This window comes from Stomoxys calcitrans, chromosome 1, assembly GCF_963082655.1.
Source record: "Stomoxys calcitrans chromosome 1, idStoCalc2.1, whole genome shotgun sequence".
Lineage (NCBI taxonomy): Eukaryota > Metazoa > Arthropoda > Insecta > Diptera > Muscidae > Stomoxys > Stomoxys calcitrans.
Window position 1 is genome coordinate 238,073,405 of NC_081552.1, and position 16,268 is coordinate 238,089,672.

Here is a 16,268-nt window from a genome sequence, read left to right on the forward strand (position 1 = left end):
CAAAATCAGATCGAAGTATAGGGGATCACGCCACTCCACAAAAACACCTTTAGACCCATTATGACCCATATGATACTTGGCTGAACCGATTTTCTTAAAATTTTCATAGATTGTGTACATTTGTCTGGAAGGAAACAAAGGCTATATAATTTTTGGATATCTGGTTGAGGCGGACCCTCCCCCTTATCCCAAAAACGCCACCCATATCCGAAAGTGGTCCGATGGGTAAAATAAGGGTACCAAAGGAAAGGTGTTGGAGACCAGAAAACGAATATGGGGAGGCCCACTGAGTCCAAGTACCCTCTCTAACCCCAAAACTCCTCTTACCAGATATATGCAAAGTTCATGTCAATATGGGACTCAAATGAAAAGTATTAGACAGTAGATTACAAATATGGCATAAAACATTAGGTCCAAGTAATGAGTGGTCGTCCACCCCCAAATGGGCATATAAGCCGACGATGGCTAAAGGAACTCAAATGAAAGGTAGTATAGAGAAGATTACACATATGACTCGAACGCGTTCAGCGTCATAGGCTACAATGGCACGAATTCGATATCCGCATTCAGGGCGAAGTGACCCCACCCTAAAATAATATTAAAGAGTTAGAGACGGCACAGCGGGCCGGGTTCGGCTAGTAAGGTTATATATTCTTGACCAGCGTAAAAATCTAAGGCGATCTAGTCAGGTCCGTCCGCCTGTCTGTTGAAATCACGCTACAGTCTTTAAAAATGGAGATATTGTGCTGAAACTTTGCACAGATTCTTTTTCTTGTCCATAAGCAGGTCAAGTTCGAAGATGGGCTATATCGGAATATATCTTGATGTAGCCCCCATATAGACCGATCCGCCGATTTAGGGTTTTAGGCCCATAAAAGCCACATTTATTATCCGATTTTGCTGAAATTTGGGACAGTGAGTTATGTAAGGCCCTTCGACATACTTCGTCAATTTGGCCTAGATCGGTCCAGATTTGGATATAGCTGCCATATAGACCGATCTCTCGATTTAAGGTTTTGGGCCCATAAAAGGCGCATTTATTGTCCGATGTCAGAGAAATTTGGAACAGGGAGTTATGTTAGGTCCCTCGACATCCTTCTTCATTTTGGCCTAGATCGGTTCAGATTTGGATATAGCTGCCATATAGACCGATCTCTCGATTTAAAGTCTTAGGCCCATAAAAAAGCGCTTTTATTGTCCGATTTCGCCGAAATTTGGGACAGTGAGTTGTATTAGGTCAGTCGACATCTTCCTGGGATATGGCACCGATCGGTCCAGATTTGGATATAGCTGCCAAATACACCGATCTCTCGATTTTAGGTTTTGAGCCCATAAGAGGCACATTTATTATCCGATTTTGCAAAAATTTGGGAGAGTGAGTTGTGTTAGCCCAGTTGACATCTTCTTGGGATATGGCACAGATCGGTCCAGATTTGGATATAGCTGCCATATAGACCGATCTCTCGATTTATAGTCGTGGGGCCATAAAAGGCCCTTTTATTATCCGATTTCGCCGAAATTTGGGACAGTGACTTGTGTTAGGCCAGTCGACATCCTTCTTTAATTTGGCTCAGATCGGTCCAGATTTGGATATAGCTGCCATATAGACGGATCTCTCGGTATGAGTTTTTGGATCTATAAAAGCCACATTTATTATACGATTTTGCTGATATTTGGGACAGAGAGTTGTGTTAGGCCCTTCAACATTCGTTTTCAATTTGGCTCAGATCGGTCCAGATTTGGATATAGCTGCCATATACACCGATCTCTCGATTTTAGGTTTTGGGCCCATAGAAGGCGCATTTATTATCCGATGACGCCGAAATTTGGGACAGTGAGTTGTATTAGGTCAGTCGACATCTTCCTGGGATATGGCACCGATCGGTCCAGATTTGGATATAGCTGCCAAATACACCGATCTCTCGATTTTAGGTTTTGGGCCCATAGAAGGCGCATTTATTATCCGATGACGCCGAAATTTGGGACAGTGAGTTGTGTTAGGCCCTTCAACATTCGTTTTCAATTTGGCTCAGATCGGTCCAGATTTGGATATAGCTGCCATATAGACCGATCTCCTGATTTAAGGTCTTGGGGCCATAAAAGGCGCATTTATTGTCCGATTTCGCCGAAATTTTGGACTGTGAGTTGTGTTAGGCCCTTCAACATCGTTTTTCGACTTGGCTCAGGTCAGTCCAGATTTGGATATAGCTGCCATATACACCGATCTCTCGATTTAAGGTGTTGGGCCCATAAACGGCGCATTTATTGTCTGATTTCGCCGAAATTTGGGTCAATGAGTTGTGTTAGGCCCTTCGACAGCCCTTTCCAAATTGGCCCAGATCGGTCCAGATTTGGATATAGCTTCCATATACACCGATCTCTCGATTTTAGGTTTTGAGCCCATAAAAGTCGCATTTATTGTCCGATGACGCCGAAATTTGGGACAATGAGTTGTGTTAAGCCAGTTGACATCTTCTTGGGATATGGCACAGATCGGTCCAGATTTGGATATAGCTGCCATATAGACCGATCTCTCGATTTAAGGTGTTGGGCCCATAAACGGCGCATTTATTATCTGATTTCGCCGAAATTTGGGTCAATGAGTTGTGTTAGGCCCTTCGACAGCCCTTTCCAAATTGGCCCAGATCGGTCCAGATTTGGATATAGCTGCCATATACACCGATCTCTCGATTTTAGGTTTTGAGCCCATAAAAGTCGCATTTATTGTCCGATGACGCCGAAATTTGGGACAATGAGTTGTGTTAAGCCAGTTGACATCTTCTTGGGATATGGCACAGATCAGTCCAGATTTGAATATAGCTGCCATATAGACCGATCTCCTGATTTAAGGTCTTGGGGCCATAAAAGGCGCATTTATTGTCCGATTTCGCCGAAATTTTGGATTGTAAGCTGTGTTAGGCCCTTCAACTTCGTTTTTCGATTTGGCTCAGATCGGTCCAGATTTGAATATAGCTGCCATATAGACCGATCTCCTGATTTAAGGTCTTGGGGCCATAAAAGGCGCATTTATTATCTGATTTCGCCGAAATTTGGGTCAGTGAGTTGTGTTAGGCCCTTCGAAAGCCCTTTCCAAATTGGCCCAGATCGGTCCAGATTTGAATATAGCTGCCATATACACCGATCTCTCGATTTTAGGTTTTGAGCCCATAAAAGTCGCATTTATTGTCCGATGACGCCGAAATTTGGGACAGTGAGTTGTGTTAGGCCCTTCAACAGTCGTTTTCAATTCGGCCCAGATCGGTCCAGACTTCGATATAGCTGCCATATAGACCGATCTCCCGATTTAAGGTTTTGGGCCCATAAAAGGCACATTTATTATCCGATTTCGCCAAAATTTGGGACAGTAACTTATGTTAGATTTTTCGACATCCGTGTCGTATATGGTCAAGATCGGTCTTTATTTGGATATGGGTACCACAAAGACCAATATTTTGTTGTACAAAGTTGAACAATGACTTGTACTTACAAGGCCTTTCAATATCCGTGTCGAATTTGGTCCAAATCGGATCATTTAAAAATTTGTTCGCACCTACCGTATTTGTTGCTTCCCCAGCAAATTTACTAAATAATGCCGATGTGGAAATTCTCTTTGCCCAAAATGGGTATTTTGGGGATTTTTGTGAAGAAAATCAGGCAGATGTTATTTTTTGTTTCTTGAAGACACTTCTATCTCCAAAATTCAGAAAGAATGGTTAAGCCATCTATTTTAGTTGTTTTCTTAGAATTTTTCAATAACTGAATTAGGTGGAATTACTGAATAGTTGAACAATAGGCGGATTATGGTAGTCCTGTCCACCAGTCCACAATACCATATAGTCAATGACATGTGATGTAGACCTCACACCATTGTTATTAGTCGTCTCGAGGGTATAGAGGGCAAGAGTTGACTTTCTCACCCTTTGTAGAAAGTTTGGTTTTCATTTCAATTTTCTATTCAACAAGACATTCATTTTGGACTCTGGTCAGATGGCGGCCTCTTTGGAAAAGACTCTTCAAGGAAAGAGCTTCTGGAGAGATTTTGTTTCTTGGAGTGCTATGAATGTCCCCCCTAACCGTTAAACGCACATCGAAAGCATAAGTAAACATTTTAACGTCTCTCCCTTCTAGCGGCTTTACAATATTTTTTGTAGACAATATTCTAGGCAGTTTGGCCCCTGTTCCTTAGTGGAATGTACATGGGCAAAATTTGAATTTGAATTCTAGGCAGACAACTTGAAATATTCTTAGGAATGTGGTTTCTTATTCTTCAGTTCCATCATCAAACCGTTTGCTGGTTCTTCTAAGAGTTCTTTGTCATTACTTTAAAGCCATGCCAAAATACAAATATTGAGTGTAATAAATGGCAATAACACTAAAACGTCAACAAAAAACCCGATAAGAAATTAATGACCATACAGAGAAACTCAAATCTCATGCATTGAAATCATGGTCAATATATTGTGGCTGCAATTAATGTTGGTGGTCTCGTTGCTATTGTTGGCCGACATTGAACAATGAACAGTGTTTATTGCAGCAGCTGCTCTCTTTGCCATTCAATCATTAATTATTCAATTATGTCTCTCGCAAAGTTCAACACCTCTACTGTACTGCACCACAGCTACCCTAACTCCTCCGAATGGAGAAAAGAAATCCAAATTGCAATTATCTCGATTAAAAACTGCCACAAGTTAAACGTCATGGCAATCATTTAACCCTGAATAAATGCCAACATTTCCCATAGTATCAGAATCCAGTTTTGAAAAATCTACGCCAATGAAATATGCCACCACATGCACAACTGATGGGATATTCCTTGCCATCTTCGCTGAATGAAAAATGGTTGGAATTAAAAATCAATACCCACAGCAGCATTAAATGTAAATGAAAATTAAAATTCTCCCACATTCACTCTTACTTTGGGGCTAACCATTAAATTGATTGGATTCCATTTTTAAGAAACCATTACGAAAGGCCAAGAATGTGGAAACTCTTTATACACTGAAAAAAAATTTAATTTTTGTTACATTTTTGAAAAATTCAAAGGCCCTTCGGGAATTCGTCTTAGGCTAAAGGATGATGTGAAGGCAAAAATTATGCTTTTCAATACCCTTTGGTACCAAAGGGTATGGTCTTTATTTTCGCTTTTATTATTTTAAGAATTTATGCTTAAAAAAAATTTTCTCTCAGTGTTCCTACCTTGGCTTACCATCGCAACATGTACCAAAACTGGTTTACTGGCAACATTTGTCAAGCAACATGTTGCTATGCTTATGACTCTCATGCCACTACCACATACCATAGAATTGAAACCAATTGTTGAAGAAATCAACGTTCCAATTAAATGTGGTTGGAGCACCACGCATAGGAGAGTTTAGCTTAGCTTGGTAGAAGCTTGTTTTAACAACCCACGTAACCACTCTAATCAATGATCTTGCTTTGGCCAGCATTGTTTTCGCATTGTGGTATTACATATTTCTGTTGTAGGCACGTTCAAAATGTTTCAAGTCAAAAGCACAAAAAACAAAAAAGAAGGAGAATTGAAAAATGTCAGCGTATATAATAAAAAATCATAAAACTAGAGGTCTTTCGTCATTACCGTAAATAAGTCCAACAAATAAAGAAAAGTAATGCAACAACAAGTAAAAGCGTGCTAAGTTCTGCCGGGTCGAATCTTATATACCCTCCACCATGGATAGCATTTGTCGAGTTCTTTTCCCGGCATCTCTTCTTAGGCAAAAAAGGATACAAGGAAAGATATGCTCTGCTATTAGAGCGACATCAAGATATAGTCCGGTTTGGACCACAATTAAATTATATGTTGGAGACCTGTGTAAAATGTCAGCCAATTCGAATAAGAATTGCGCCCTTTTGGGGGCTCAAGAAGTAAATTAGAGAGATCGATTTATATGGGAGCTGTATCAGGCTATAAACCGATTCAGACCTTACTTGACACGTATGTTGATGGTCATCAGAGGATCCGTCGTACAAAATTTCAGGCAAATCGGATAATAATTGCGACCTCTAGAGGCTCAAGAAGTCAAAATCCCAGATCGGTTTATATGGCAGCTATATCTGGTTATGAACCGATTTGAACCTTATTTGACACAGTTGTTGAAAGTAAGAATAAAATACGTCATGCAAAATTTCAGTCAAATCGGATAAGAATTGCGCCCTCTAGAGGCTCAAGAAGTCAAGACCCAAGATCGGTTTATATGACAGCTATATCAGGTTATTAACCGATTTGAATCATACTTGCCACAGTTGTTGGATATCATAACAAAATACTTCGTGCAAAATTCCATTTCAATCGGATAAGAATTGCGTCCTCTAGAGGCTCAAGATGTCAAGTTCCCAGATCGGTTTATATGACAGCTATGTCAGGTTATGGACCGATTTGAACCATACTTGGCACGGTGGTTGGATATCACAACAAAATACTTCGTGCAAGAATGCATTAGAATCGGATAAGAATTGCGCCCTCTAGAGGCTCAAGAAGTCAAGACCCAAGATCGGTTTATATGGCAGCTATATAAGGTTATAGACCGATTTGAACCATACTTGGCACGGTGGTTGGATATCACAACAAAATACTTCGTGCAAAATTTCAGCCAAATCGGATAAGAATTGCGCCCTCTAGAAGCTCAAGAAGTCAAGTCCCCAGATCGGTTTATATGACAGCTATATCGGGTCATGGACCGATTTGAACCATACTTGGCACAGTTGTGGGATATCATAACAAAATACTTCGTGCAAAAAAAAAAAAAAAATTCAAATCGGATAAGAATTGCGCCCTCTAGAAGCTCAAGAAGTCAAGTCCCGGTTATATGACAGCTATATCAGGTTATGGACCGATTTGAACCACACTTGGCACAACTGTTGGATGCCAACCTCTGCGCTACGGTGGCCTCCCCATACCCATCCCTATGAGATTATCTTCTATATAAATATTAATTTGTGTTTGATTGTGTAGGTTCTTTCCTGGAAGGAAACATAGGCTATATAATTTTCTGATATCGGAAGGGGGGCGGACCTTCCCCCGTACCCCAAAAGTATTACCCAAAAATAAAAGTGGACCGATCGGAACAATATGGAACTCAAATGAAAGGTATTCAGGAGTAGAATACGAATTTTATATTAAAAATTGGGTTCATGTACCTGGGGGGGCGCCCAACCCCAAAACCGCCTAAAATAGTTTTTTTGGACGATCATGACAATATGGGACTCAAATGAAAGGTATTCGGGGGTAGATTACGAATATGGTCAGAAAGGAGAAATAGGCTGTACAATTTTTCGGTATCGCAAGGGGGACAGACCCTCCCTCCTTACCCAAAAACACCACCCAATATCAAAAGTGGACTGATCGGGACAATATGGCTATCAAATGAAAGGTATTGGAAAATAGAACACGAATATTGTACTCAAATTTGGGTCTAAGTACCCATCCAGCCGCCCCAACCCCAAAATATCCCCAAACAGACATATTGGACGTTCATGTCAATGTGGGCCTCAAATGAAAGGTATTCGGGAGTAAATTGCGAATATGGTCGGGAAGGAGAAATAGACTTTATAACTTGTTGATTTTGGAAGGGGGCGGACCCTCCCCCTTTACCCAAAATCAAAAGTGGACGGATTGGGACAATATGGGTATCAAATGAAAGGTATTAGAAAATAGTATACGAATATGATATTAAAATTTGGGTCTAAGTACCCATCGGGCCACCCAACCCTACCCCCAAAACGCCTTAAATGGGCATATAACCCATCATAACTATATGGGACTCGGTTTTTTTTTGTTTGTTCCGTAGAATCAAAAACGGCTGAACCGATTTTCTTAATATTGTCACAGATTGTGTAAGTTTTTCTGGAAGGAATCGTAGGATATATAATTTTTGGATACCGGTTGGGGGGCGGTCCCTCCCCCTTACCCCAACAACGCCATCCAAAAGCAAAATGGACCGATAGACACAATATGGGTATCAAATGAAAGGTATTGGAGACTAAAAAACAAATATCATATCAAAATTTGGGTCCAAGTACTCAGCGGGCCTCCCCAACCCAAAAACTCCTCTAAACTGAAATATTCGACTTTCATGTCGATATGGGTCTCAAATGAAAAGTATTCGATAGTAGATTACAAATATGGCATAAAAAATTAGGTCCAAGTAATGGGACTTTCAAGTAATGGGACCACCATCAAGCACCCCCAAATGGGCATATTAGCCGACCATGTCTATATGGGACTCAAATGAAAGGTATTTGGGAGTAGATTACGAATATGATATTAAAATTTGTGTTCAAGTCTAGGCGGCACTCTTCCTACCAAAAATAAGTCAAATATGTTGATTGACCCATTATGACAATATGGGACTCAAATGGAAGGTATTTGAGAGCCAATAAGAAGCTCATATCAATGGTATTTGGGAGTAAAGAAAGAATTTGATATCTTTTTTCAGCGCAAAGTGCCGGTGGGCCGCCACAGCGCCAAAATACCCGCCAAACAGTTCATATTTTCCGACCATGGCAATATGGGGCTCACATTTAATGGATTTGGGAGTGCAGCACGAATTTGATATCCATATTTGAGTCAAAACGTGTGAGGTGCCATCCCTCCCCTAAAAAGCTCTTCTCATTACTCCAATTTTCAAAAACACCAGATCTCGGAGATTGGTAATGCGATTCGTTCGAAATTTTTATAATTTCGTCATGCTGTTTGTAAATCCTCGAAATATTCATCTAAGACCCCATAAAGTATATATATTCTTGACCGTCATGACATCTTAAGTCGAACTAGCCATGTCCGTCCGTCTGTATGTCTGTCGAAAGCAGGCTAACTTTCGAAGGAGTAAAGCTAGCCGATTGAAATTTTGCACAAATACTTTTTATTAGTGTAGGTCGTTTGGGATTATAAATGGGCTATATCGGTCCACGTTTTGATATAGCTGCCATATAAACCGATCTGGGGTCTTGAATTCTTGAACCGCTAGAGGGCACAATTCTTATCGGATTTGGCTGAAATTTAGCATGAGATGTATAATTATGACTTCCAGCAACTGTATGGTTGAAATCGGTCCATAACCTGATATAGCTGTCATGTAAACCGATCTTGGGTCTTGACTTCTTGAGCCTCTAGAGGGGGCAATTCTCGACCGATTTAACTGAAATTTTGCACGTAGTGTTCCGGTGTCACTTCCAACAGCTGTATTAAAAATGGTTCAAATCGATCCATTACCTGATATAGCTGCCATATAAACCGATCTTGGATCTTGACTTCTTGAGCCACAAGAGGGCGCAATTATTATCCGATTTCGCTGAAATTTGGGGTGTTTTGTTATGACCTCCAATAACTGTATTTAGTATGGCACAAATCGGTCCATTACCTGATATAGCTGCCATAAAAATCGATCTGGGGTCTTGACTTCTTGAGCCACTAGAGGGCGCAATTCTCATCCGATTTAACTGAAATTTTGCACGTAGTGTTTTGGTGTCACTTCCAACAACTGTATAAAGAATAGTTCAAATCGATCAATGACCTGATATAGCTGCTATATAAACCGATCTTGGATCTTGACTTCTTGAGCCACTAGAGGGCGCAATTATTATCCGATTTTGCCTAAATTTGGTATAAGGTGTTTTGTTATGACTTCCAATAACTGTGTTAAGTTTGGCAAAAATCGGTCCATAACCTGATATAGCTGCCATTTAAACCGATCTGGGGTCTTGACTTCTTGACCCTCTAAAGGGCGCCATTCTCATGCGATTTGGCTGAAGTATTGCATGACGTGGTTTGTTATGGCTTCCAATAACTGTGTTAAGTATGGCACAAATCGGTTCATAACCTGATATAGCTGCCGTATAAATCGATCTGGGGTCTTGACTTCTTGAGCCACTAAGGGGCGCAACTATTATCCGATTTGGCTGAAATTTGGCATAAGGTGTTTTGTTGTGACCTTCAACAACTGAGCTAAGTATGGTGCAAATCGGTACATAACCTGATATATGAGCTGCCATATAAACCGATCTGGGATCTTGAGCCTCTAGAGGGCGCAATTCTCATCCGATTTGGCTGAAATTTTGTTCAGCATTCATTAATGGTTCGAATCGGACTATAACTTGATAAAGCTCCAATTGCACAACAGTTCTTAATAAATATTCTTTGTTTGCGTAAGAAAAGATCCATGGTGGAGGGTATATAAGATTCGGCCCGGCCGAACTTAGCACTCTTTTTCTTGTTTTTTTTTATTATAAATCTAGGAAAGCAAATACTTCCGCTTATTTGCAGTTAACAAAGATTTATCTTGCATCCTCTGACAATTGAATATGACCTCATTTAATTTCGCATAGAGTGGTCACAAGGTTATTTGCTTTGCTTTTGCTTTCCGTAAAGTGAATTAAAAGCCGAACCGGTTACTTTTTTCTATCTTTCAAGCAGTGCAATTGACTTGCATTACAATGGCCATATCTTATATCGGGAGCAGTAACCTAAACCAAAGGCACGACTGAAAGCGAGCAACTTGCTCTCAAGTTGATAAGTTTTTCAAACAACTTCTTCCAATACGACGACAGCACCATCAACAGCACCTCCTTCTCCAATGTGAGTGGCTCGAACAGCATGCTCGTACAATGCGGCTATTGCACCTCGGTTTGCAACTCAGCTTCTCGTTGGGGCACTTTACTTTGAAAGTGCAAGTGGATTGGTTTAGTTGCTTGCCAGGCTTGCGACTCCTCGCCTCTTGGCTTGCTATGAGATCACACATTTTTGTATGATTTGATAGAAGAAAAAAAAATAACAATAATACTTTTGCCTTTTCGTTGTTGTTGTTGTAATCTTGTAATTCCTTTTCCTTTTATGTGTTGTTTGAGTTGAAAAATAAAAAAAAAATATTTTCACGTTTTTCTCGTTGGCCAAAGTTTTCTTTGAGTTGCAATGTTTGTTCGTTCGTTCGTTTGTTTCTTTGATTCAGGTTACTCCAACCAGTTTTATGGTCAACTTGGGGTTATTTATTTAACATTTCAGTTTATTTATTTTCATATTGTTGTTGTTGTTGTTGTTGTTATTGTTTAAGACTGAACGATTTAATCATTTTGATTATATTTCTACCCTCAACAATTCACGTAGATATTCACTTATTTATGGCCAATATTAAATGAGTGACAGGCTGTCATTACGGCGGCCTGAAGAAGAATGAGAAGCTTAAAACGGACCCATTCTGGAGAGCACTAAGTAACTTAAATTTAAAGAAATGATTCGGGAGAAAAATAAATGCAGCATTAGGAGGGGAAAACCACCGCTGAAAATTTTTCTGATGGTCTCGCCAGGATTCGAACCCAGGCGTACAGCGTCATAGGCGGACATACTAACCTCTGCGCCATGGCGGCCTCCAACTCACTGTCTCAAATTTCGGCGACATCGGACAATAAATGCGTCTTTTATGGTCTCAAAACCTTAAATCGAGAGATCGGTCTATATGGCAGCTATATCCAAATCTGGACCGATCTGGGCCAAGTTGAAGAAGAATGTCGAAGGGCCTAACTCAACTCACTGTCCCAAATTTCGGCGACATCTGACAATAAATGCGCCTTTTATGGGCCCAAAACTTTAAATCGAGAGATCGGTCTATATGGCAGCTATATCCAAATCTAGACCGATCTGGGCCAAATTGAAAAAGAATGTCGAAGAACCAAACACAACTCACTGTCCCAAATTTCGGCGACATCGGACAATAAATGCGCCTTTTATGAGCCCAAAACCTTAAATCGAGAGATCGGTGTATATGGCAGCTATATCCCAATCTGAACCGATCTGGGCCAAATTGAAGAAGAATGTTGAAGGGCCTAACACAACTCACTGTCCCAAATTTCGACGAAATCGGACAATAAATGCGTCTTTTATGGTCTCAAAACCTTAAATCGAGAGATCGGTCTATATGGCAGCTATATCCAAATCTTGACCGATCTGAGCCAGATTGAAAAAGAATGTCGAAGAACCCAACACTACTCACTGTTCCAAATTTCGGCGAAATCGGACAATAAATGCGCCTTTTATGGCCCCAAAACCTTAAATCAAGAGTTCAGTCTATATGGCAGTCCAAATCTGAACCGATTTGGGCCAAGTTGCAAAAAGATGTCGAAGGGCCGAACACTACTCACTGTCCCAAATTTCAGCAAAATCGGATAATAAATGTAGCTTTTATGGGCCTAAGACCTTAAATCGGCGGATCGGTCTATATGAAAGCAGAATTCTAGCCAAATCGGAGCTCAAGATGTATATTCGGCAGATCGGTGTATATGGGAGCTATATCAGGCTCTGAACCGATTGAAACCATACTTATTAGACCTAAGAACTCCTATAGGACATAGACATAATCATCGTGCAAATTTTCAGCAAAATCAGATAAGAAATACGCCCTCTAGTGGCTCAAGAAGTATATTCGGGAAATCGGTTTCTATGGTAGCTATATCAGGTTTAGAACCGATTGAAACCATTCTTGGTACATCTGTTGGAGGTCATAGAAAAGGTCCTCATGCAATATTTCAGCAAAATCGGATAAGAATTACGCCCTCTAGTGGCTCAAGAAGTATATTCGGGAGATCGGTTTCTATGGGAGCTATATCCGGTTTCGGACCGATTGGAACCATATTCGGTACATATGTTGGAGGTCCTAGGAAAGGCCCTCGTGCAATATTTCAGCAAAATCGGATAAGAATTTCGCCCTCTAGTGGTTCAAGATGTATATTCGGCAGATCGGTGTATATGGGAGCTATATCAAACTCTGAACCGATTGAAACCATACTTGGTATACCTATTGGAGAACCTAGGCATAATCATCGTGCAAAATTTCAGAAAAATGGGATAAGAATAACGTTTCTATGGGAGCCATATCAGGTTTTAGACCGATTAGAACCATATTCGGTACATCTGTTGGAGGTCATGGGAAAGGTCCTCATGCAATATTTCAGCCAAATCGGATAAGAATTGCGCCCTCTAGTGGCTCAAGATGTATATTTCGATTATCATGAAATTTTCACAGATGGTAAAATTTTTGGTTATCCGAAGCCGGGATGGTGTTGGGGGGGACGGTACCTCCCCCTTACTACCATTTTCAAAAATGCCATGTCTCGGAGATGGGTGCACCGATTTAAGCGAGATTTTGTATTGCCTATTATAGTATTCCCAAAACACGAAATTGGTATAAAATATTAGGGTGAAACAGCTTAGGGGGACGCCAAAACCCACCCGAAAGGACATGTTTACCGATTGGGACAATATGGGTATCAAATGAAAGGTATTTAAAAGTAAATTGTGAACTTGGCATACAAATGTCATTTTAAGTGTGGGAGGAGTCCCATAACCCCAAAAACACCACCCAACAGGACATTTTTACCGCTTTGGGCAATATATTTATCAAATGAAAGGTATTTAAAAGTAGAGTCCAAATCTGACTAAACATGTATTCCTTGGTGTCTGAGGGGCCTCCCCTACCCCCAAAACCCTCCAGGGGGACATGTATACCGATTGGGAAAATATGGGAATCAAATGAGAGGTATTTGGGATTTAAATACGAATATGGTATTAAAAATTGGGTCCAACCTAGGAGGCCACTCCAGGTTCATAACCACCCCAAAAATAGCGCGCAAAATCAGAAGTGGAACGTTAGGGACAATATGGGACTCAAAAGAAAGATATTTGGGAGTACAGTATGAATATGACATTTAAAATTTGGTCCAAGTAGCTAGGGAGCCGTCCCAAGCCTAAAAAGGCCCCAGAAGTACCGCCAAAAATGAAAGGTTTTCGGGAGTAGAATACGAAAAAGGTGTCAAAAATTGGATCCAAGGACCTAAGACGTCGTCCCAAGAGTACCGCCCAAAATAAAAAGTGGACCGATCGGAACAATATAAGACTCCAATGAAAGGCATTCGGGAGTAGAGTCTGAATATGATATTTTAAATTGGATCCAAGTATCTAGGGAGCCGCCTCGGGCCCAAAATCAAAAGTGGACCGTTCGGTACAATGGTGGACTCAAATGAAAAGTTTTCGGGAGCAGAATACGAATATGGTGTCAAAAATTTGATCCAAGGACCTAAGGCGTCGCCCCAAGAGTACAGCCCAAAATAAAAAGTGGACCGATTGGGACAATATGAGACTCCAATGAAAGGTATTTGAGAGTAGAATGGGAATATGATATTTTAAATTGTATCCAAGCAGCCGCCCTAGACAATATTTGACTCAAATGAAAAGTTTTCGGCAGTTGAATACGAATGTGGTGTCAACAAATGGATCCAAGGACCTAAGGTGGAGCACTCGGGACAATCCAATGAAAGTATTCGGGAGAAGAGTACGAATATGATATTTTAAATTGGACTCAAGTATCTAGGGAGCCGCCTCAGGCTCAAAATCAAAGTCGCCCCCAAGGTAGTGTCCAAAATCAAAAGTGGACCGATCAGGACAATATGGGACTCAAATGAAAGGTTTTCGGGTGCAGAATACGAATATGGTGTCATAAATTTGATCCAAGGACCTAAGGTGTCGCCCCAAGAGTATCGCCCAAAACAAAAAGTGGACCGATCGGGACAATATGGGAGTCTAATGAAAGATATTCGCAGGAAGAGTACGAAAATGATATATAAAATTTGGTTCAAGTACCTAGGGCACCGCCTCAAGCCCAAAAAATCACCAAAAGTTCCGCTCAAAAGTGGACCGATTGGGACCATATCAAAGTGGACATATTAGACCATCCCATGGTCCCAAGTGGACCTATTTGACCATCATGACAATATGGGACTCAAATAAAAGGTTGTCGGTAGTATATTACAAATATGGTATTAAAAAAGAGGTTTTAGTGAAAGGATGTTGCCTACCCCTCAAAACACCTCCCAAAATGTGAGTATTTGTCAATCCTGGCTATATGGGGATTTAATAAAAGGTATTCGGTAGTAGATAAACAAATTGTACTGGGGACATACATATGGTAGTAAGAAACTCATTTTTGCGTGGTGCTAATGAAGGCACAGCAGAGCGGGTCGGGTACAGCTAGTCTTATATATAAATCAAAGTGTTTTTGTGAGTTTGTTTGTCTGTTCCGTATAGACTCGAAAACGGCTGAACCTATTTTCTTGAAATTTTCACAGATGGTGCATAATGATCCCGTGGTGAAAATAGGGTGCTACATTTTTTGATATCCAAAAGGGGAGCGGACCCTCCCCCTTACCCTTATTTTCAGAAACTCCAAATTTCGGAGATGGGCGGTGCGATTTAGAAATTTTGTAAACTCTCTTATAGTAACCCAAAAACAAAAATTTGGTAACCAAATTTCGGATGGGGTACCTAGGAAGAACGCCCCACCCCAAAACCTACAAAATATATATATATATACCAATCACGACAATATGGGACTCAAATGAAAGGTATTTAAAAGTAGAATACGAATCTGATACCCAAATGTTCGACTAAGTGTTGGGGGGACCACCATTACCCCCAAAACCCCCCCAAATCGGACATATTTACCTACCACGGCAATATGGGACTCAAATGAAAGGTAGTGGCGAGTAAAATACTAATCTGATATCCAAATGTGGGACCAAGTTTCTGGGGGTCCACCCCTTCTCCAAAACACCCCCAAACAGGACTTATTTAGTGACCATGGGAATATGGGGCTTAAATAAAAGGTATTTGAGTGTGGAATTCGAATCTGATATCCAAATATGGGACCAAGTGTTTGGGGGGGCCGCTTCTCCCCAAAAACAACCCCCAAAGGGTAAAATTTCAGACCATAGCAATATGAGGCTCAAATGAAAGGTCTTTGGGGGTAAAGGACAAATCTGATATCAATATTCGGGAAAAGTGTCTATGGGGTCACCCCACCCCCATAATACCACCCAAATAGGAAGTATTTGTTGACCATTGCAATATGAGGTTCAAATTAGGGGTATTTTAGAGTAGAACACGAATCTGATATGTATTTTCAAGGACAAGTCACAGAGTGGCCGCCCCATCTCTCAAAACACCCTGACCCGCTTGGGTCATGTTTACCGACTATGGAAAAATGGAGCTCAAATGAAGGACATTTGGGAGTAGACCATGAATCTGACGTCGATGTTCCATACCAACTGTCTAGGGGACATCCCACCACCATAACAAGCCCCCAAGAAGGACGTATTTGCTCACCAAGACATTTCGGGTCTTCAAGACAGTGGAGCTCGATATTCATAGTTTTTAGGGCCCATACCCCAAACCAGACATATTTGCTGGCTTTTTCAATAGGGGATTTAAG

General features: G+C 40.8%; 1 protein-coding gene across 1 annotated transcript in view; it reads left to right on the top strand.

Moving 5' to 3' along the window:
- LOC106092389 (serine-rich adhesin for platelets) overlaps positions 1–16,268 on the top strand; it is an 829,314-nt gene that overhangs the window by 71,730 nt on the left and 741,316 nt on the right. The window lies entirely within an intron of this gene.